The sequence below is a fragment of the Lynx rufus genome, unplaced genomic scaffold (genome assembly GCF_022079265.1).
Source record: "Lynx rufus isolate CCGP_SWC_20201006 ecotype Redwood Valley unplaced genomic scaffold, mLynRuf1.p SCAF_2, whole genome shotgun sequence".
Lineage (NCBI taxonomy): Eukaryota > Metazoa > Chordata > Mammalia > Carnivora > Felidae > Lynx > Lynx rufus.
The window spans coordinates 144,665,722-144,688,421 of record NW_025814834.1 but is presented as its reverse complement, the minus strand read 5'-3'; the positions used below and the strand labels follow the sequence as shown (position 1 = coordinate 144,688,421).

At 42.7% G+C, this 22,700-nt stretch overlaps 1 protein-coding gene across 2 annotated transcripts in view; it reads right to left on the bottom strand.

Annotated features, from left to right (window-relative positions):
- Window positions 1-19,061, bottom strand: part of TGFBR3 (transforming growth factor beta receptor 3) — a 211,360-nt gene extending 192,299 nt beyond the window's left edge. Inside the window, exons 1-2 of one of the 2 annotated variants that reach the window (XM_047085878.1) lie at window positions 18,755-19,061; window positions 5,254-5,307 (exon numbers count right to left, since the gene is read on the bottom strand). The gene's annotated coding sequence lies outside the window, so the exon portion shown is untranslated. The remainder of the gene's footprint in view (window positions 1-5,253; window positions 5,308-18,754) is intronic. The other variant, XM_047085877.1, reaches the window with a different exon arrangement.
- Between the last annotated feature and the right edge of the window lie 3,639 nt (window positions 19,062-22,700).

The window sequence follows — 22,700 nt, the reverse complement described above, 5'->3', positions numbered from 1 at the left end:
ATAACTCAGATATTTCATATGACAGTCTATGAGCTCACTTTTATGTAGAATCTAAAAACTGAACTCACGGAAACAGAACAGATTGATGGTTGCCTGAGGTTAGGGGTGGAGGAAGTGGGGGAAGATGATCAAAAGGTAAAAACTTCCAGTTATAAGATCAATTAAGTCCTGGGGATGTAATATACAACATGATGACTACATGTTAACAATACTGTATTACATATTTGAAAGTTGCTAAGAGAGTAAATCTTAAAAGTTCTCATCACAAGAAAAAAAAAATCTGTGACTAAGTGAGGTGATGGATGTTAAGTAAACTTATTGTGGTGATCATTTTGCTATATATACATACACACATATCATTATGTTTTACACCCTAAACTTACACAACATTATGTCAATTATATCTCAATATAACAGGAAAAAAATAAAAATAAATAAACATTTTCTTGAGTACCCTATTGAGAATATACTGAAAGGAGCCTAGAGTGCATGGAAAATCCATGGAGACTCTCAGAGCAGAGAGCCTCGTGGCTGGCTCATCTGGTAAAGCATGCAACTCTTGATCCTGGGGTTGTAAGCTTGAGCCCCATGTTGGGTACAGAGGTTATTAAAAGTAAAATCTTGGGGCACCTGGGTGACTCAGCTGATTGAGCATCTGACTTTGGCTCAGGTCATGATCTCATGGTTCATAAGGTCAAGCCCCATGTCAGGCTTGCTGCGCAGAGCCCACTTTGACTCCTCTGTTCCCCTCTCTCTGCCCCTCCCCTGCTCATGCTCTCTCTCTCTCTCTCTCTAAAATAAACATTAAAAAAATAAAATCTTTAAAAAAAAAAAGACTCTTAGAAGCAGATCACACAAGAAAAGAGTTTTAGATGAGAATGGAGACTCGGTTTCTTCATTTTTTAGAAGAAAATAACCTGTCCAGTGTAACATGTCTGGGTAAGCCAGGTTTGGAATCCCCAAGTACAGTTCTCTATTTATTAGCTTATAGTTATGAGCAACAGCAATCTTACATACATAACAGGGTTGTTGCAAGAATCAAATAAGACTGTACGTGTAACAGCACGAGAGCTATCATTATTTGTCACAGCAGGCTATCTCTACCAAAGAGAATGAATCCTGAGGCCTAAGATTAAAGTTCCAACATTCTGTGGCTGCCAGTGGCAGGAAAAGAAGAATTACTTTTGAACTACCTTACACATGGGAAGGAATTCCACATGAAGACTCCCACATGAAGGGAGGCAGGAGGCACGGAGGTTACAAGATGTTCAGAGAAGCTGGACTCTGCTCTCCCCGGCACCTCCAGGGCCTGGCCCACCCTCATTCCTGACCCAGAGTATGACCAACACATCTCTGGCCCCAGAATCCTTAGTTACCTTGAGTCTGACCTTCAGCCAGTCCTTAAAAGCCCCTCTGTCTATCCCAAGCACAACAGATCTCACTGCCCAAGCAAAATACAGCAGAAAGGGATGCACTTCATACTGCTGTAAAAGACCACGTTTTATTCAAGTTCACAAAGGAAAGATTTTTTCACCCACCCTTGCAATATTTCAAGGACAATCCTTCACACTTAATATTTTTGGATTCAAAGATTGCTGTTGCTCATAACTATAAGCTAATTAATAGAGAACTGTACTTGGGGATTCCAAACCTGGCTTACCCAGACATGTTACACTGGACAGCCTCTACCACTCCCTTATCTGACATTCTGATTATAATATGTGAGATAGAATATGGGCATGTTACCTAAAACAATACCTGGCCCAAAGTACATTAAAAATATATGTATATGTGGGGCGCCTGAGTGGCCCAGGCGGTTAAGTGTCTGACTTCGGCTAAGGTCGTGATCTTGCGGTCCGTGAATTCGAGCCCCATGTGGGGTGCCCAGCTCTGTGCTGACAGCTCAGAGCCTGGATCCTGCTTCAGATTCTGTGTTTCACTCTGTCTGTCTGTCTGTCTGTCTCTCTCTCTCTCTCCCCCTCCCCTGTTCATGCTCTCTCTTTCTCTCTCAAAAATAAATATTAAAAAAACTTTTTTAAAATAGTAGTCACTGAAGTTTTTTATGGCTAAAATACCCCTAGGCTTTCAAAAAACCAAGCAAACTACTAGTAGTGAGATAATATAGTTTATACCAAAAATCTGTATTAATTTTAGACTTCATCATCTAGAATTTCAAAAAAATACCTCCATTACCAAAAAACAATGACTCCAAACTCAATACAAGATAGGAGTCCTAAAGATAGTCCTAATACTGCAAAGCTGCTGCGAAAGGGTGCTAAAGCGACTGACTGCCTCAACAGCACTGGTGTAAGTTTCAGGAATCTGGCTGCAGGGCCCTCCTCAATTCTACCTTACCATTCCCAATTTAGCTTCAGGGGTTTAGCCGGAGGCTGAGGAACTCATGCTGGCAATGGCACCAACCAAGCTGCCTGGAGTGAGGAATCAGCTATCACCAAAAGGGCCTACTGAATCACGAAGCTGCAATTATTCCAGCAAAAGTCAGCACAGCTGAGTATCAGGACACCAGTCAACATCCCTTAGGCCCTAGTAAGCACTAGGCCATTAAAAAAAACTTTGGGGAAGCTACATCTACTAGACCTCCATTAGACTATTTTGTAATTTAGTAATTTACTAAAATATTTTATTCACGTTTATTTACATTCACAGGGATTCTGCAAATAAATGAATTCAGAATAAATACTTCAGCAATAGACTATTCTAGTCTGCTAATTACAATTTAGCACATTTTTTTCTTTCTTTCCACTGACTTCCAATAAAACATTATTTCTCTTAAATGGGGGTAATCCCTTAATAGACATTTCAATTATTTAACTGATTATTTGGCAAAGAAAGGGCTCAGCAGCTGAGGCATGTGAAACATTAGAAATTAAAATCCTGGGGCACCTGGGTGGCTCAGTCAGTTGAGCATCCGTCTTCGGCTCAGGTCATGAAACACGGTTCGTGGGTTCGAGCCCCGCATTGGGCTCTGTGCTTGCTGACAGCTCAGAGCCTGGAGCCTGCTTCGGATTCTGTGTCTCCACTCTCTGCCCCTCCCCTGCTCGTGCTCTGTCTCACTCTGTCTCTCAAAAATAAATAAATGTAAAAAATAAATAAATAAAATTTTTTAAAAAATTAAAATCCTTCAGTAGTCACCCACTGCTGTCAAGAATAAAGACCAAAACCCTTCCCATGACTGCTGGATGTTGCCTATTTAGTCTGACCTCATCCTCTGTATGCTCCAGCCACACCTGCCTCAATTCAGTCCCACAAAAGGGCCAAGCCCTTGCTTTCAGAAGCAATGTTCCAACCCTGTCAGAACTCAGTGATGCTCTGTAATCTCCCTAACACAGCCACTTACTAACATCTTCAGGTCTCAACTCTGTGTATAAGCATTACTTCTTTAAGGAAGCCTCCTATGATTCCCTCAGATACAGTTAAACTTAGACACCTGGAATGTAGTTCAAGTCAACTCTGCAGATAGATGTTTATGTGATTATTTCCTTCCAGGCATGGCTTTCCTACATCTGTTCACTCTGGAAAGAAGGACTGCAGTCTCCCGGCTAGTAGTAGTAGTCTACCTACTTGGCATATAGTAGGCATCCAATGAAGGTACCATAATGGGTAACCAGTATCAAACACAATTCTGTACATTACAGCTAAAAGGATGGAAAGATGGTGAATTATCAAAACATTTCTCAATAATAAATGATAAAGTGACAAATAACAGCTGTGTATAAGAAAGAACCTATATCTCAGGCAGCTTCAAAGGAACAGGAAAGACAGGAGTTCTGGCATCAACATGTTTTACAAGCTTAGACAAGCCACTCCATTCTGGGCTTTAATTTCTTCATCTCTAATACGAAGAGATTAAACAAGAAAATCTTTTGTTCTATACCGTACTTATAATTGTCATTATATGTACTAACAACTAATCCTGAATCCCTCCTATAAAATGAGACTTCAAACACACTTGTGGAAATTTGAAATACATGGTCATGTAATAGCTAGCACGAATGACTTAACAAAACTGGAAAGTATTTGCCAAGAAAAACATTCAATTTGACAACCTAAGTGTAAATAAAATACTAAGACTATAGTAACTACTTTTAATACATAGCTGATATAAACAAAAATATTTTTTAAGTTTATTTTGAGAGAGAGCACATGAGCAGGGGGAAGGGGAGAGAGAGAGAGGGAGAGAGAGAATCCCAAGCAGGCTCCACACTGTCAATGCAGAGCCCCACTCGCAGGGTCCAATCCCACAAACCGTGAGATCATGACCTGAGCCAAAATCAAGAGTCAGATGTTTAACCGAATGAGCCACCCACGCGCCCCAACAAAATATATTTAAATCGTTATTTTCTGAGCAAAGTAGACACACACAAAACCTAAATATTGTCAGAACTGCCCAATTTATCAAAACTGCCATTTTTACTCTATTCCTAAAACTCCAAGAACTCTACTCATCCCCCTCACCTCATTCCAAAAAACATTCTAATTAATCCCATTCCACTGTGAACACAGTCTCCTTGACATTTTGTGGATAATTTGTTCCGTGTTATCTTCTACTCAGAGCCAACCCAGAATGTTAGAAATAGATAACATCTACTCCAGCCCTCTAATTTCACAGATTAGCAAACCAGGAATTAGAAAGGCTCGGTGACTGGCCCACCGTTACACAGCTAGTTTGTAGCACAGCCAAGAATTGTCCGCATGCTGCTTTGTAATTATTCTGTGGTTGTTCATGTTTTTATTCCATGTTCCCCTTCCTAGTAGAGGCTAACACCCTGTTTTCCTCTTCTGACCCCACAAAATATCTCAGCTACCACCTATTGAGCACCTACTGCGTTTTTCACAATTTCTCATTTCATCCTCTCAACAACCCAAGAATACTACTTTATAGTGAGAAAAGTGAGGCTTCAAGACACTCAACAGCCCCAGGGTCACCAGCTACTAAGTCTTGGCACCAGATTTGGAGCCCAGGTTTGTCTGATTCTCTTAACACTACAAATGGGAGCTCCTCCTCTATGGATGCCAACCAGGCCCTGCACTGTAGTGGGCATGATTCGATCCGACCTATGACAAGTTATTTTGTTTTGAAACCAGAGAGGCAAGGCTCAATGGGTGGTTTTATTTCACTTCATTCATTCACTCACTAAACATTTATTAGCACCTACCACGTGCCAGGCTAGTGCTGGGGAAGCTGGGGACACAGCAATGAACTAAACACGGCACTGTTTTCACGGAGCTTACCTTCTCATGGGGGAGAAAGACAACAAATTTGTAATGTGTCAAGTGATCGAAGTCCTATGAAAGAAAAATAAAGCAGGTTAAGGAGAGAGAGTGCTGAGAGGAGGACTATTATTTTAGACCTAGGGTGGTCACGGAAGTTGTGATATTGTGATTTATAACGAGAAATACACATTTGGTCTTAGTCCCCGATTCTGGCACAAAGTTCCTACAATCCTTGGAATTTCCTAAGTGATGACAGGAATAAAGGTGTCTTTTGTTGTGTTAATGAGGTGACTTCTGGACCCTACCTCAGGATGGGGGCTGCTTACCAGGAGAACCAACAGCTCACTGGAGGGTGGAAACTTTGAGTTCTTTTTCAGAGAGGGGCTGGAGGTTGACTCAACTGCCAATCGCCAAAGATTTAATCAACCATGCCTATGTAACAAAGCCTCTGTAAAAATCCAAAAGGATGGGGTTTGGAGACTGGGGAGAGTGCCTTGCCCAGGGAACATGGAAGCCCCGTGCCCTTTTTCCACACCTTGCACTGTGTATCACTCCCATCTTGCTATTCTTGAGTTATATCCTTTTACAATAAACCAGAAATCTAGTAAGTAAGATGTTTTTCTGAGTTCTGTGAGCAGCTCTAGCAAGCTAATCAAACCCAAGGAGGGGTTGTGGGAATCTCCAACCTGCAGCCTGGGCTTGTGACCCGTCAAGCAGAAGGCAGACCTGTGGGACTGTGGAATCGAATGTTACCTCTCCAGGTAGAGAGTAAACAGTGTCAGAATTAGTGGTGTGTGGGAAGACAGCCCCACACACACATAGGAACTGGTTACCAGAAACCTTTTTAGAGGGCCTCTCAGATGAGGCGACATTTGAGCACAGGGACAGGGCTATGACAGAGCAAGACAGAGCTATGACAATATCGGAAAGAAAAGCATCGCAGACAGTGCAGTTAGTAAATATAAAGCGTGTGCTTGATGTGTTGTTGGAGATTACATATAGCGTAGTGCGAAGTGTTGGGAAACCCTGCCCCCAGGCCCTCAAATCCCTGCCCTGCCTCTTCCTAGCAGTGGAACTATGAGCAACTTACCTCCAAGTCTCATCTATAACATAGAAATAATGATTCTATTTTCCTAAGGGGGCTGTTATTAGAATTAAGTAAATTAGTAACACATAAAGCATGTGTTAATGCTTTATGTTAATACCTAGTATGTTCCTAGGGTTCAGGAAATGGTAGTGATGATGATTTTTAACCAGGTCATTGATAACATCTCCATTCAAGACAATTTATTCTCAATTTGATAGTTTTGAATCCAAGGGTTAAATTATGCTGTTAGCTTTGTACATGGCCAATAACTTCCTCCTAAGCCTTTGACTTCCTTAGCTGGGCTTCCTGTCCTGATGAGGAACCATAATGATGTTATCACAAAAAGAGTAGGAGGAAGGGCACCTGGGTGGCTCAGTCTGGTTGATCAGTTGATGGTTGATCCTCAGACTCTTGATTTCAGCTCAGGTCGTGATCTCATGGTTACTGAATCATGATCTCATGGTTCATGAGTTTGAGTCCCACAACGGGCTCCTCACTGACAGTACAGAGCCTGTTTGTGATTCTCTCTCTCTCTCCCTCCCTCTCTCTGCCCCTTCCCTGCATGTACTTGCACTCTCGCTCTCTCTCAAAAATAAATAAACTTAAAAAAAAAAAAAAAAGAGGCAGGAGGCAAATGACTCTAACAACACTGTTACACTAATACAAATTATCCTCTTCGTTCAACATAACCCCTACCCTGAAGAATCAAATGCTTCTTCAGAACTGTAACTTACTGTCCCTTGGATTTAAGTCACTGGTTTCATAAAACAGATCCCACCAGTCTTAACTCCTCACTAGCATCACTGACGGAAGCAGGCAGTAATTTCAACTGCAATCCTGTCTTCAGAAGGGTTAAAACTTCTCTTCAAAATGAAGATGGTAATTTAATTTACAAAATTTAAAAAAAAAGAAAAAAAAAAAACCTTTCTCCATTGTCCCTTTGGCCTAAACTTAACTTTCTTTTCAAAGAAATTAGAACATCAAAGCAAATTCAAGAGTCATCTGGCCCAGCCGGCTCCAGACTATTCCTTAGAGCGTACCCCGAAGCAACTCAGGAAGGTCGGTGAGTGGCCCTGTGGATGGGCACAGAGCCAAGGGAAGATGTCAGGGCCGCAGGGAAATTCTGCTCCTCTGCCCTATACCCTCTCCCCGTGCTCTTTTCTTTAATGCTATGTTTACTTTTCATCTATGCAGCCCAATGGGTTAAAGGGCAAATCACAGGCAGAGAGAAACCACAGCAAGCCCAAGCCTGTGAGAGGTAAACTGGGAGTCTTCCCAAACCACTTGTAAGGCTGGGGAGAGCCCACGATTGCTGTTTTCAGTCAATTAAAAAGAGGTCAATGTTCTAGTATGACAGGTCTTGAATGAGGCATTTTAAACGTCAGATTTTCCTCCTTCTAGACAGATCTGATAGTTTTCCCTTTGAAATGCCATAAGTGTACATTTAACGGGAGATATAAGAAATCCACAAAATCTTCTCATTCATTTATTCACCTAACGAATATTTATCAAGTGCCTGCTCCATGCCAGCACTGTTTCAGGTACAGGGATTCAATATGGAACAAAACATACCAAAATCCCTGCCCTCATGGAGCTTACCTTCTAGTCAGAGGCGACAAATTATAAACAAAATATAAAATTGTGTCTGAGATAGAGATAAATGCTAAGAAAACAAAGCAGAGAAGAGGGAAAGGAAATATTTGGGGTCTTTGGTTTGGTTCTTTGTTGGGGTAAGGACTTACAGGAAATGAACTCTGTGGATATCTGAGAGAAAAATATTTCAAGCAAAGGAAACAGCACATGCAAAGGTCCTGAGACAGCATGTCTGACATGGTTAGGAAACAGACAGCAGGCCAGGAAGCTGGAGCACAGTGAGTGAACCAGAGAGCACAGGAATGAGATCAAAAAGGTAATGGATGTGACAAGGGAGTGATGGCTAGTTGTGTGGGGCTTTACAGATCATTGTAAGGATTCTGGCTTTTACCCTAAGATAGGAACATTAGAGTGTTTTAAGCAAAGGCATAACAGGATCTGACTTCGGCTTCATCGGGGCCATTTTGGCTGTTGGGTGGAGTATACTGCAGAGAAATTTTAAAAAAAGCACTACTCCCCAGCGATCTGATCTTGGGCAGAGTGTGATCTTGGGCAGGGCATGTAACCTGCCTGTTCTCATCTTTCAAGGTACTTAAAGAGGATTATTTCTAACCCCCACTCTAACCTTAAACTCTATGATTCTGAGTTTATTTCCTTTGCAGTTTCTGTATGGTTACAGTTCACATCCACTGTAAGCTTTGCCTCTCTCCAAACCTTTAACTGAAGTGGAACTGAGTTGGAGAATTCAATGTGATAATATATATTATATACCAAGCCCATGCCACACTCCCAGGATACAGAGATGATGAGACATGATAATGCTCTAGGAAAGTCCACAATCTGGCAGACAAAGAAAATAAGTTCTCCAGAGGTAGCAAAAGTGCTGTAAAATAAATTAAGGGAAGATGCAAGCAACCACCTGCCAGGAAGAGCCATCTGTAGCTTCCCTACAGACTCTAACAACGTAGATAGAGACCTTGCATGAGTAAGTGGGAGACCACCAGAGAAAGGAAGGGAAGATATGCTAGGTGAGAGACAAGTACAAAAGCAAAGGAGCCTGAGAGCACCCAGCATGCTCTGTAATCCATAAGGGCTCTGGTATGGGAAGAGAGAGGTTTAGGGAGACGTAGGAGAAATGGCTTGAAAAAGCAGCTGAGGCTACATTATTAATAACCAGACATCTTCCGCCAAGGATAATGGAAGAGCAGTGACTTTTAAAATGCAAAAGGAGGGGCGCCTGGGTGGCTCAGTCGGTTAAACGTCCGACTTCAGCTCAGGTCACGATCTCCATCTCGATCTTGCAGTCCATGAGTTCAAGCCCCGCATCAGGCTCTGGGCTGATGGCTCAGAGCCTGGAGCCTGCTTCTGATTCTGTGTCTCCCTCTCTCTCTGCCCCTCCCCCGTTCATGCTCTGTCTCTCTCTGTCTCAAAAATAAATAAACATTTAAAAAAAAATTTTTTTAATAAATAAATAAAATGCAAAAGGAGCCTGGGTGGCTCAATTGGTTAAGCATCTGACTTCGGCTCAGGTCATGATCTCGCAGTTCGTGAGTTTGAGCCCCACGTTGGGCTCTGTGCTGACAGCTCAGAACCTGGAGCCTGCTTTGGATTCTGTGTCTCCCTCTCTCTCTGCCCTTCTCCTGCTCATGCTCTGTCTCTCTCTCTCTCAAAAATAAATTAAAAAAAAAAACAAAAAACGTTAAAATCCAAGAGAACATGGGGTGCCTGGGTGGCTCAGTCAGTTAAATGACCCACACTTGATTTCGGCTCAGGTCATGATCTCACAGTTCATGAGACTGAACCCCTCAAGGGGCTCAGTGTGGATAGTGCAGAGCCTGGGGGGATTCTGTCTGTCTGTCTGTCTGTCTGTCTCTCTCTCTCTCTTTCAACCCCTCTCTAGTTCCTGCACATGCACACATGCTCTTTCTCTCAATCTCTCTCAAAATTAATAAACTTTAAAATAAAATGCAAGAAATGAAAACACAGATCTGTGTTTTAGAAGGTACCAACCAAAATGGATAAAAAGATGAAGATAGAGATGATGAAGCCAGGAAAACCAACTGGAAGACCCCTGCAATAGTGCACGTGAGATGATGATTTGGAAAGGGAAAGAAAATGTCAACTGAGATCTGCTAAAGGTAAGCTACACGTGACTGGTATTACTCGGCTCAGGGAAGTAAGCAGAAGCAAGTTTAGTGTGCCTGAGGCTCCTAGCCTGGTAACTGGTGCCATTTACTGACACAGGAAATAAAGGATTGAGACTAGAGAGCACAGAGAAATAGTAGGTTGGGTTTGGGACTTGCTTTTAACAGAAAGACCTACAGAACAACAAGGTAGCTACTGGAAATAAAGGTATGAAATATAAAACTGGAAGTTACTGGCAGAAACATGGCCATTGAGGCATGGAAATATGAGCAACTATATGCAAACAGAGAAGAGAAGAGAAGAGAAGAGAAGAGAAGAGAAGAGAAGAGAAGAGAAGAGAAGAGAAGAGAAAGGGAAAATATAAAACCTCGGAGAATGCCAACACATAGGAATCAAGCACTGGAAAGGCAACGTGAAGAAAGATCGAGAAGGTAAGGAGAAAACCGGAAGAAGGAGCTCCAAGGAAACTAAGATGATAAAAAGGTGGAAGAAAGACAAGAGTTAAGCAGCAAAGGCCCCAGAGAGAGGACAATGCAGACACCACTTAAAGCAAGCACAAGTTTCACACTTTGCACCTTTTCTCACACCCTGCCTTCGTATGGTGGGTGTGGGAGCCCGCCTGCAGCAGGCCAAGGACTTCAATAGGAGGTGAGAAAAAATGAGCCAATAGCCAAACACCACTAGCCCCGACAAACTGTGTTGTTACCAAAGATTCTGTACCATTAGGAAAGTTTTATTCAACACTCTGTGGAGGTGTAAGGTGTGAGAAACAGGAACTAAGACCTGCTGGGGGTGATCTTCTGGTGGTAGAAAGGAGATTTCTTAGTTAACACCTGGGTCTCACAGGACCACTAATCCTGAAACCAGCCGTAGGCACTCAGAAAGGCTAGGTGCTTCTGACAAGTGCTGAGGACACTATATGCACCCACACTTCATCCAGCTTCCAGGTAGGCTTCTCACACCAGCATCCCTAGCCTTTCTTTCTTCACCAGCAGAATGATGCTCGGCATCAGGGACCACATTTCAAGTCTGGTAAAACGTGTACCAAAAAAACACAGCACCAACTACCCGGTATGATGTTGGGAGCCCATAGCATGGCACCATTCAGACTGGAAAAGGCTTTACCAAAAATACCAGCCAGGTCCCAGAACACTGGGACCAAACACCCTCGTGTCAGCAGAAGCTGCCTGACTACTCTTCCATTTGCTCTGTGAGAAACAAAAAGAAACTGAAGGAGGAGTCTTTAATCCCAAAATTATTCTTCATTTCCAATAGAGAACACTTGAGAAAATTCTGAAAGCCAACCAGAAAAGACAGATTTTTAAAAATACTCATCTATAGTCTTTCCTCCTTTACCCTCTACAAAAAAGCAGCCCAACCCCCAAATGATCATTTTTCTTGGCTTAATTTCCCTATTTTTGTGATATATAATTGGAAACAGACCGCTTTTTCCTGGCTTCAGAGAACAGGATCTTTGGGGTTACAGGAGTTGCCAACTCCAGAACCTCAGCCTTAGCAAAGTTTCTTTTGCAAACCTTTTACCTATACCTTTAAGTAGTTAAAGTATATATTAATTCCAAAGAAAACACTTAAATCCCTCATTATTATACAAAAGTGAATTTTGTCCTAATGAATTAGATGCTACTTTCCCTTTTCTACCTGGTTAAACTAAACAGAATCCTGCTTTGTGTTCAATTATCTCCCATTTGAACTTTACCAAGAGCCCTCCACCCAACAAGGTATCTAAATGGGGTACCTTCTGGAACTATTTTTAAGAATTTAGTAGGACGGGTTCTACAGGAAACTCCTTGTTTGCCCACACACTGAATGAAATGAAAATCTTGAATATCTTAGAAAGCAACCACTCTAATAATGAAATAAAGATGCCACAAACTGAAAAAGGCATAAATACAAAAGAATATGAAATGTATCAAAGTAGGTCATCCTTCCTCAGGCTCCAAAAACATGATGCAACAATTGTCATGGATGAGTATGATGAAGTCAAAAGAAAAAGACAGGAGTGCCTTCACAAAGTTGGCTGTTATCTTAAATATTTTTTTCACGATTCAGATGGTATATTATGAATATGATGACAGGTAACAATCTCTATAAAAAATTTAAAAACTAAGCAATGTCTGCTCAGAAAGGCTTTGACAAAAGGAGACAGACCAACAATAGTACACAATGCTGATTTAGAAGATCAGAAACTTCTCCCACACACATAGGGAAGACCTTACAATGTAATAATACAAAATGTATGTAATGAGTCAGTGGTGCTTTCCCTCAAAGTTGAAGTTAATTTGCCAGCCAACTGCACAAAGTCTAATATAACAAAAGGAGACATTTATTCTTTATGGACACTCAGAAGAGAGTTCTGTGTTTGAGTATGTTTTGTTTTAAAGGAAAAACAGAAAAGAGATCACGTATAACAACACAGGCAATACCACACAAAAGGACTTGGGTATCACATTGGAATCTAAGTATTTCACCTAAAATAACCTTCTAATTATGGGGGAGGAGGGGAGCCACATTCTTCTCCAGCAACCATCATACAGTGAATGATGAAATGAAATTTGCAAATACACACCCGTGTATTTTTGCATTCATTGACCAATTTCATACTGTCAAGACACATAAATCACTAAAAATGCTAATAGAAGTATACTCTCAAAAGGGAATCTTTTCATGTGCCAAGTTGAAATTAAGTATTCACCAAGTTTCCATTAATAAAACAGTAAGAACAAAACAAGAAATCCAAAGTTCTGGTAGACCATCCATCTCGTCCATCTGGTGTCCTTACCCATCAATGGAGGTTAGTCATCTCACCTGTCACACTGCAGCCCTTGTCTCACAGGGCAATCCGATCAACAGGAAAGCTCAAGGACTAGTAACTGTAAAGACTGTTTTCTACAGATCATTCTTTCAAGGACTAATCAACTTACACGTGTTTTTACAAATGTTCCATTTGCAATTTCACACAAAATCCTGACCTTCAGCATGTACCAGGGAAATGAATTATGGTACTTGGAAGGAAAGGCCAGCAGGTGCTTCTTCCTCCACAAACAGCACCCTACTCTGACCCCCTTCCCCCTGGAGTCCAGTGCCCAAGACGCAGGGAGACTATATGCTTCTGTATTACCATCCTTTCTCATAGAGATAGAGCTTGCATTTTAGATTTTATCTTAAATTTTTATTGTGGCAACAATTTAACAGTAAATCCTAAAAATGAACTTTGCCACGCTCTACTCTTATTCAGAGTCCTCTTCCCAGACTTGTAGAAACTTTCAGCACAAACACTAGTGTTAATCTTTTTTTTCTCCCCACCTGTAATTACCCTAAGCAGGAGATATCAGGATGGCCTGAGGGCATAACTCTAGGGCTCTTTTTTCAGACCTTCAATAATAATTGAAGATTAAATAAATTAAATAAAGATGCCCTTAGTTGTCCTTCTATAAGTCTTGATGGTTGGCCTAGGAAACTAAAGAATAAAAAAAAAGTGTGTAAGGTCCAAATGAGAGTGGCCTCATGCAGAATTTTTACAAATGTTGTTCCAAACACTAAATACTGTGCACATCTTGGTTGGTATAAAAATCATTATTCTCTCTGAAAGAAGGAAAATTGCTTGGAAATCTGTCCTAAATCTTTAGCAAGGGCTTTGCAAACAGAGAAAAGAAAGCTCAATGTCAGTTAACAAACAAATGTTGTATTTCAAAAAGGTACAGAAATGAACAGAGCCCAGGAAATGGACCTAGATCATTTTTTATAAAGTCCTTCCAAACTGTGTTATTTCAGCTTGACTGGAAACCAAACAAATTAGCAATAGCTTTTGTTTTATGCAATGCTACAAAGAGACAATGCTGTATCATTCCAAGTATTAGCTCTGAAGATGTGGAACCAGAGAAATTACTGCTGTGTATCTTGGTGCAGTAATTTTCTTCCAAAACCACAACAGCTCTTGCTGAAACTGTTAAAGGCTAACTGTTATTTGTGAAAGGCTAGTTTTTCATATAACCGCAAATTACTTTTACATTGCAAACTGTCAATATTCCTACAGGTGATACAAGGTTACTTATAAGTTAAAGATCCTTAAAAACATTTGCTTACTTGAGTTATGCAAATTTCAAAAAGTAGTTAATATTTCTTAAGTTTCAAAATTTCAAGTTAAAAAAACACAAGGAAAATGCTCCAATACACAGAATAAAAGTAACAAAATCGTTTTTCAAATAGCTGTTAAGAGCAAAAGAAAGAAAAAAAAAGGGAAGGCTGTCCTCATTAACTAATGAACCTGACAATTATAATTAGTTTTTGTCCAATAGCAACAAAGGGGGAAAAAAAAACAAAAAAAACATGTTCAAGATAGATTGTCAAGAATAGGGATAATTCAAAATGACGACAGCAAATTCATCCAGAAAAATATATTACAGCAATGTTAATACTTATCAGTCTGAATTCTAACTGTTCTGTTAAGCCTGAAATGTAAAGTCAGAACTTTCCACAGATTTATGATCCCAGGAAATTGGTGATCACTTAGGTACTAAAGAAGTCAGCAGAGATCACCTTAGCAGCATACTCAAAAGGACACTTTGAGTTCCCTGAGAGGTTAGGCCCAGATTCTCCCTGCAGGAAACTCACCTGACTTTCACAAGCTACAACTAAGTTTGCATGCAAAAGGGAAAGATTAATTATTTTGAGTCTTTTTTTTTTTAAGTTTACTTATTTTTGAGAGAGAGACAGAGAATCCCAAGCAGGCTCCTCACTGTCAGCACCAACCCATGAGCCGTGAGATCAGGACCTAAGCCGAAATCAAGAGTCAGCCCTCAGCTGAATGAGCCACCCAGGCACCCCTAATTCCTTTGAGTTTTAAAAAGAATTGGACAATCCCTTCCTTTAAATTAACCAATTCTGTCAATTTATAAAGGCTTTCCAAGACAAAGCCTTAGGAAGCCTTAAGGCATCTTGGCCCCCTGCTATCAGAGGCTTGAAAGAGGACAGCTAATTCGCCAACTCCAAGACTAGGAACCAGAAGCCTATTAGGAGTAGGGGGTTTGAAAAATGTTTGCTAAAGGAGTGTAAACTACATGAGAGCATAGAAAATTAAGTTAAATCCTAAATAAAATGCTAATCTGAAGTAGCTTCTGCAATGCTGAGATTTTCAAAGAAGAGACTAAATTTTAAAGTTATTTTTTAAAAGGATCCACATGATCCTAACTTGCTAAATGAAATAAAGTCAAAACTACCTAATACACAAGAAACAAGCTGGGGCACCTGGGTGGCTCAGTCGGTTGATCATCCGTCCAACTCTTGATTTCAGCTCAGGTCACGATCTCACAGTCAAGGTATCGGCTCACATCACGCTCTCTCCCTCCCTTTCTGCCCTTCCCTCCCAGCCCCCAATCACACACACACTCTCTCAAAATAAATAAATAAACAAAGAAGGAGGAGGAGGAGGAGGGAAACTGGCCTACCAAACTGCAGGCAAAGATTGCAAACTTTGCTTAAAAGTCAGTTTAACTGTTTTTCCAGGCACGTTAATTTTTTAAGTTTTTTAAAATTTGAGACAGAAAGCACCAGCGGGGGAGGGGAAACAAGGAAGAGAGCGCGAGAACCCCAAGCAGGCTCTGCACCACCAGCCTAGAGGAGGACGCAGGATTTGAACGCAGGAACAGTGAGATCATGACCTGAGCCAAAGTCGGACAACTACCCGACTGAGCCACTCAGGTGCCCCCAGGCATGTTAATTCTTAAATAATGTTTATATTTTATTTACAAGATCAGTGTCTATAGACACGTCACACCTCTACAAGACAAATACAATACGTCTGAACTGTTACTATGTACCAAAATATAAGCCTCTGAAGAATGCCTAGAATTGCTGCTACTCAGGATAACAATCTCTCAGTCTTACACTTGGAAGATGCTAATGAAGAATTATAATGACAGGATTGTGAGTGTACCAACCTTCCCGAAAACAAACTCACTACATCCAATTTTCTACAAAAGACAAATGAGGACCATTACAAAAGGATACACAATGGATCTCTCTGGACTCCCAGTTCTCCTGGATAATTGAAATATTGTTCAAATTACACAAAACTATCTTACATACACTTCTTAGGGAAAACAAATGGAAAAAACTACATGCACGTGTATTTAATATCTGTCCAGCCACGAGAGAGTTGACATATATCCAACATATAGGCCTGGTCCTCAAGGTCATTCTTATTATAATCAGTTGAAATTAAACCCAGTTTTCCAGTGTAAACTCAGAAAGCAACTTGGTGATTTCGCTAGATAAAGCCACATTTCCCACTTCTTAAATGTATTTTTAATACCCTAAAAACTGGTTTAAGTGTCTGACAGACATCAATAGTGTGTTATACTCCCCCTATTGGCTAATATTCAAAATAACAGTGAATTCCCCCAGGGTTGCCTTTGAAGTGCTGGGGTTCAAAAGTAAGTTGGTGATTTTTATATTTAAAAACATGAGCTGGGGGGCGCCTGGGTGGCGCAGTCGGTTAAGCGTCCGACTTCAGCCAGGTCACGATCTCGCGGTCTGTGAGTTCGAGCCCCGCGTCAGGCTCTGGGCTGGTGGCTCGGAGCCTGGAGCCTGTTTCCGATTCTGTGTCTCCCTCTCTCTCTGCCCCTCCCCCGTTCATGCTCTGTCTCTCTCTGTCCCAAAAATAAATAAACGTTGAAAAAAAAATAAAAAAAAAAATTTTAAAAAATAAAAACATGAGCTGGATCAACAGTTGTCAAGCAAAGCTGCCATGTAATGGTCAGATTCCATCAAAACAGGAAAAATTAAAGTTGACAAATGACAAAGACAAAGTGAAGGGCTGAAACTATGCTGAAGCCTTGAAACACTAAACAATGCAGAATTCAAGCCAAAAGCAGAGAACACCAAGAAACAGAGCAACATCCTTTAACTGACACAATGGCATGAAATCAATTTCATTTTAATAGCCCTTAAGGGGGTAAGAATTATTTCCCTGCCTCCTGTGCCAACCCCAAGCTGTTTCCTAAGGAAGCCAAGTAACTCTGACAATGTGTAGAGAATAAAAGAAATTAAGAATAAATATTCATATGAATTAATCCAAATCAAGATTCTGTTTCTAATTACTTGGATCTAGTTTCAGAGCTGTAATTTGGCATCCCAGTAAGTATATCACCTAAATTAATTACAGATACCTTATTACTGTTTCAAGAGATATGTCCAACTCAAATGGGAACCTGAACAACAGAAGATGCCTGGGCTCACCCCACACAAATCTGATTGCACTTGTTAGCTCTCCCTGGCTAAGTTAGCTCTGGAGTCAGAACTAACAGAAAGTTATGCGTTAGCTTGGGCAAATTACTAACCTCTACAGTCTTATCTGTAAAATGGCCCTGATAATGTTTTTACCACAGAGTTAGTATGAGGTTTAAATGGTCCTCAAGGCATGCAAGAGAGTGACATGGGCTCAATAAACGGTAGCTATTATTACTAGAGAGAAATAGCTGATTTCACAGTGAAGTAACTGTTTGCAGCCTTAAAGTACCATTTCAGGACAACTAAAAGGGCTTGGCATGTGCTTTGTTACCTCTAGATGCTTCTTTCCACCCAAACCGCTCACTTACTTTTCTTAGATGGCAGATGTTCAGAAAATGCCTGGTTCCCCATCTCCGGCTGTCACTCCTAGCATCCTTCACCCTCTTTGCTCTTTTCCCATCACCTCCGTCTCCGGACAAGCAGCTTTCACACCTGTGTAGCGCTTGCTCGGCACCAGGCACTGTTCTAGTACTCTACACATACTAAATCATTCAATCCTCACAGTGACTTTATGAGACCAGACCTATTATTATTCCCATTTCACAGCTAAGGATATTGAGTGATTTTCTTTTCTCAGCTCTTCTGGTACACACTATACTAAGTTCCACTGTGCCAAGGTAATTCCCGCTTGACCACGCCGACTCCCTACACTACGTGATTCTGGAAAGTGGGCAAATGCCCACTTTAATAACAAGTCTGCAAGCAGATTCTTGTAGCCACAGCCCAAGATTTCCAGTTTGTTCTAACCACATGAAGATGCTAAGGGAAACCTTCAAAATGAACTGGGTAAGGGGCTAATCCGTTAACAGGGGGCGCGTTCTCTGTGGGGCCCGGGGTCTGCAGCGCTCCGCGCCGCCCTCACTAAACCCCGAGGGCGCCGGCTGAGGGGAGCGCAGCTCCCGTCGGTGCGCGAGTCTCCGGGCGAAGCCTCTGCAACTGCAATTGAGTGCAAACCCACAACAAACCTTTCCCACCGACGCTGTCACGCGCCCCGGGGTAAGTGGCCGGCGCGCCCCGCGGGGGTCGGAAAAAACCGTGGAGAGTAAGAGTGAGGACAGGCGTGGAGGAGGAGACGTCTTCCCCAGGACAGCGCATCGCCAGGAGCGCTGCCCACCCGACCCAAGACGGCCGCTCCCCACGCACCGCTGGCCACGGGTCGCGGCTCCTCCGAGCGTAAACAGTGCTGGACCAACGCCGCCCTCCCGAGCCCGAGGGGTCCGTGCGGCCGGAGCGACCCCGGCCGTGAACAGACACGGAGCCTCGTGCAGCGCCGACAGGCACCGCGCAGCCTGCAGAGCCCGAGGCCGGAACGTGTGCAGGGCTAGTGGCGCGGCCAGGGGCGTCCCGGCACGGGCTGTAGCGCCGCGGGGCCGGACCCGCACGTACCTCGGAGGCGGCGTGTCACGCAGAGATCCACCCGCCGCAAGTCGGAGGAACGCGGCGGAAAGTTTCCCCGCCCAGCTCTCGGCGGCGGTGAGCTCCAGCAGCTGCTGCGCCGCGGCGCAACTACGCCATCCGGACCCGCCGGGACTTTCACCTCCTGCAGGGAGCTCCGGGAATCGTCCAGGGAAAGTGGCCGAGCACGAGAGCCGCCGAATGCCCTCCCTCACTCACTGGGAAGAGGAAAGCGCCACTCCGCGTCCCCGAAACCCTCGATTACCCCCATCGGGCCGACCCAGCGCTATAGCTCTCCCTCACACACACACACGCGGGCGGGGCCGGGCGGGACGCCGCAGCAATCAGCGCGCGGGGGGAGGGGCGCTCCTCCCCCGCCGCCCCACCGAGGGCTCCGCGCGGCGGAGAAACTCCTCCTCCCGCCGCCCGCCCCTTCCCCCTCCCCCTTTTCCTCCCCGGCTGATGGATGAGCCCCGAGCGCTGCTGGAGCCAGCGTTTCCCTTTGGGCTGAGGGTGGTGGAGGAGAGGAGGAGCACCGGGGAGCGGCCGGACTGCTGCGCGCCCGAGGTGGGGCGGCGAGTGGGTGTCTCAGTCCTGCGGGCGGTGGAGGTCCGCGAACGCTAGCTGCAGGGGTTCGCCTAGCTGCAGGGGTTCGCTCCCTCAAACTACGTCCTTCAAACTTTCTAGGTCTCTGGAGGAGTTGGGTTTTTATTTGGTTACCTCGGGCTCGATATAAAAATTCTAAATCCTCCAGTAAACTGATCACACCCTCCTGCCTACTTTTTAGCAAAGCTCCTTCATGCACACCTTCATTCTGTCCCTGTTTGTTTTTCCCACCTCCGATCCTGCTTGTTCTCTCAAGTGGCGATCTGAGGGTGGGCGCCAATGGGGTCTTGCCGCCTCCTCTCTGACAGCGGAGAGCGCGTTACCCGGCCATTCTCCGTGCTCGATAAATACATGAATACAAATAGAGGAGCTAAGTCAACACTACTGGCGCGATCCTGTCGTCCGCTCGATGCAAACGAAGGTGCAGCCTCTGCGTACCTGCGCCTGCGAGCTGTACACCGCAAGAGTGACGAACGCGGTAATCAGAACCCCACTTTGACACTACCGTTTACACCTTGTTTTTCTATTACAAGACATGCTTAAGGCACAGGACACTGTTTTATCAACAGGCTGCTGAAATGATCATGTGGTGAGAAGTTTCTGAGACTGGACTTCCAGTCCTGTCTTTTCACCCTTAGACCTGCTGTGGGACCTTGGACCGACAACTTCAACTCTCCAAGGCTGTTTTCTCCTCCACAAAATGAGGACCTTGGCCTAGGACACCTCTCCCAGCTTTAAAGTGCTCCGGACCTAGGCCTTTAATATATTGGAATGGAATAGGGAGGTTTCTTACACTATTGCTTATATCATTATTTGGAAAGTTATTCGATTTCCCTACTTCCCTTCCCTACATTCCCTACTCCCTACTTTGAAGAGGAAGTATTTCTTATCCTCCTTTGTCTTGTGCCGATACAGAGGGAATCCACGAGATATTTTTATAAAGGTCAAATGGTCTTTGATTACCTGGGTTACCTAATTACCTGTAAAAACCTCCTCCATGAGCCATTTGTTCCTTACCCATATTTATGGACCACTTAGCTTGAGAGGGTTGAGCTAGTCCTCGGAGATATACATAGGTATTGTATACTACCCTTAAGAAAGAAACAGTCTAGGTGAAGTTAGCCTCAGCTTTGATATAGTCTTTATAGATTTAAGGCCTTAGATTTCACATAGACTCAAATTACATAGTATTCATGCCTCACATTGTCAAGTTTTAGTTTCAAGTGCAGACATGAACACTTGAATTGGGTATGAATATCTAATCCCACATTTAAATGTATCAGTCATGTTAAAGCTCTCTAATTTTTTAAGGGTTTTTATTTTGTTTTGTTTCGTTTTGTTTTCAAGTAAACCCTACTCTAACATGTGGCTTCAACTCATGACTTTGAGATCAAGAGTGGCCTGCTCTACTGACTGAGCCAGCCAGGTGCCCGAAGGCTTTTTAATTTCTAGATAAAATGGCATTGATGAAGAAGAGAGAGAAAAACCAAAGTAACTTAATTCTTAGGAGTGTCTTGTCTTTTAAGAGTGAAGTGACTGTTCACAATGGAGCCACATTCTCAGTCATATAACCATCGAAATCTATTGAACACTCTGTGCCAAGCAGAGTCCAAAATATTCTATACTTGTAAATATATTTACTTCTTACAGTCCTATAAGGCTATATACAAACTGAGGCCTGTCAACAAACCTACATATATACTGAACCCTTATAACTTGTCAAGAGAGTATAACTAATAAGTGGGAGGGCCGGGATTCAAACCTACATCCATCTAGCTCTTGGCCCAAGTCTTCAACTACCAGGACATACTCTCCACAAAACTTTACATATTGGCAAAATGAAAGATTTGAGAGATGTGGGGTTGGTTGGGTTTTATTGTGTTTGTTTGTTTGTTTGTTTGTTTGTTTGTTTTTGGCAAAACATCTTTAAAACTCAGGGCTGTTTGGGGTACCTGGGTTGCTCAGTAGGTTGAGTATCCGACCCTGCCCAGGTCATGACCTCACAGTTTGTGAGTTTGAGCCTCCCATAGAGCTTGCTGCTCTCAGCACATAGCCTGCTTTGGATCTTCTGTCCCCCTCTCTCTCTGTCCCTCCCCTGCTTGCACTTTCTCTTGCAAAAATAAGTAAAACATTAAAATTTTTTTGAATAGATAAATAAAATAAAATTCAGGGCTTATTAGTTCAGTAGATGATATGGAAAAATACAAGAAATTATATGGAAATTTACAAAACTGGCAATGTCTTAGAGATGTTTCCTCTTTAAATCTTAATTTTTTTTAACATTTATTTATTTTTTGAGAGAGAGACAGAGAATGAGTGGGGGAGGGGTAGAGAGAGAGGGACACACAGATTCCAAAGTAGGCTCCAGGCTCCGAGCTCTCAGCACAGAGCCCGTCGTGGGGCCCAAACTCACAAACTATGAGACCATGACCTGAGCCGAAGTCGGATGCTTAACTGACTGAGCCACCCAGGCGCCCCCTCTTTAAATCTTTACACAAATAATGTGATACTATTTGCATAAATCCAGACACCTGAAGCATTGAGCAAAGCTTTAAAATAAATTTTTGGCTCTCCAGCAAAGTTTAAAAAAAAAAAAAGGATACCCCTACCCTTTATTAACAGCAATATTAACTGATTTGGGGGGGATGAAGCCTCTCCTTCCATTGGTTACAAATCAGGACTACATTCAAGTTATAATATTTGTCACCATAAGACACAAGATTCTTTTGGCCCAAGGTGGTGTCTTGGTTATTTGTTCAGAAATATTTCAAAAAGAATTGTAAGTAGAGGGCTGAAATAAAGAGGTACACTTTACTGCACTTGGATAAAAATGGTTTTTTTACTGAGTGAAAGTCTCAGTAATTTACTGAGGCTGTGTGAAACACCCCTCCTACAAGTGCAGACCCACCCATTTTATGAGGATTCATATTCAGTGTTATGTCTCTAGATACTGTTGGTTAGCAGACAACTGAACAAATTCAGACTAACCTGTTATTGTTCCTTACAGAAGTGAACACCTCCAATTTCTGAAAGACTGTATCATTAGAAAATCATTTGGTTTTGCCTTTTTTTTAATGTTTTATTTATTTTTGAGAGAGCACCAGCAGGGGAGGGGCAGAGAGAGAGGGACAGAGGATCTGAAGTGGGTTCTGTGCTGACAGCAGCGAGCCTGATGTGGGGCTTGAACTCACGAACCATCAGATCATGACCTGAGCCGAAGTCGGACACGCAACAGGCTAAGCCACCCAGGTGCCCTGGTTTTGCTTTTTACTTTTTTTTTTTTTAACAAGTCCTCATATAGTATTTAGCACATGCTTTGCACTTGACAAAT